The 958-nt window shown below is 34.8% G+C and overlaps 1 protein-coding gene across 1 annotated transcript in view; it reads right to left on the bottom strand.

Annotated features, from left to right (window-relative positions):
* LOC119592613 (RNA-binding protein 26-like) overlaps positions 1 to 958 on the bottom strand; it is a gene marked incomplete at its 3' end in the record, with an annotated part of 5,583 nt that overhangs the window by 4,205 nt on the left and 420 nt on the right.

The following is a 958-nucleotide window of genomic DNA, read 5'->3' as shown; positions in this document are numbered from 1 at the left end:
GTCATGGAACCTGCTTGAAACACTGGCTATATCACTATCCTTCACATCTGTTATTGATTATAGTGGTGTTAGTGTCTATAAGATCGTCTTTAAAAAGTATGATTTTTTATCTTTGCCTATTTTAGCATGGTCTTATTCTTTGTAAGTGTCTACTCTAATTCCTAATATGCACATAACCTCAAGCAAAGCCATCACCTCTATATTTATCCTGTGACAATGATAAAAAAAAACTCCATTATATACATTTTAATAAGATATGAACATGCCAACCTTCCTGGTGATTCTCATCAAAACAAGAAACCAGTCTAGGCTTTATCATGCCACAGTAAAACATGGAAGTTTGTTGGCCTTTGCCAGAGCACAAAATGAGATGGTTTGAACTCCTTGATGATAATGTCATATGATAAACAGAGAGCAAATAGTGTTCTGAACATCATATATTACTTAAAATGTATATTCTGAACGCTGAATATAGTTACACTATCAAAAATAAAGTGTGGTGGTGATATCTTCGGAGTAAATCCATGCAACTGGCAGTCCACGTCTTGATGTTCAAGTGAGCAGAAAGCATTTATTTTTGAGAAATGCATAGTGCTGCACAATCTCTCATAGACACTGAAATCAGTTTTATATACAAGAAAGGCAGCATATAGATACATTCACAAGAAATTTATATGCAACATACATGTATGAAAGTTGCCCGAAAATTCACCAAACTTTAGAATTATGTGCTAATTTACTCTGACATTATGCATGTACAATTCTGAAGTTCCTAAGAATATTGATCAGACAAATAATTTGGTTGTATTTGCACAAATACTCTGACAAATCAGGAAATAATTAGAACAAGAGTGAAACAGCATTTTCGCAAGAGCTTACCGGCTGCCGGTCACGCAGCCAAGGAATGAGCACCTGACACACCAATCCATATTTTGCCACAATCCTTGGTAATTAAATT

Source organism: Penaeus monodon, chromosome 30, assembly GCF_015228065.2.
Source record: "Penaeus monodon isolate SGIC_2016 chromosome 30, NSTDA_Pmon_1, whole genome shotgun sequence".
Taxonomy (NCBI): domain Eukaryota; kingdom Metazoa; phylum Arthropoda; class Malacostraca; order Decapoda; family Penaeidae; genus Penaeus; species Penaeus monodon.
Note: the sequence above shows the minus strand (reverse complement) of the source record. Positions and strands in the feature narration are given on the sequence as shown.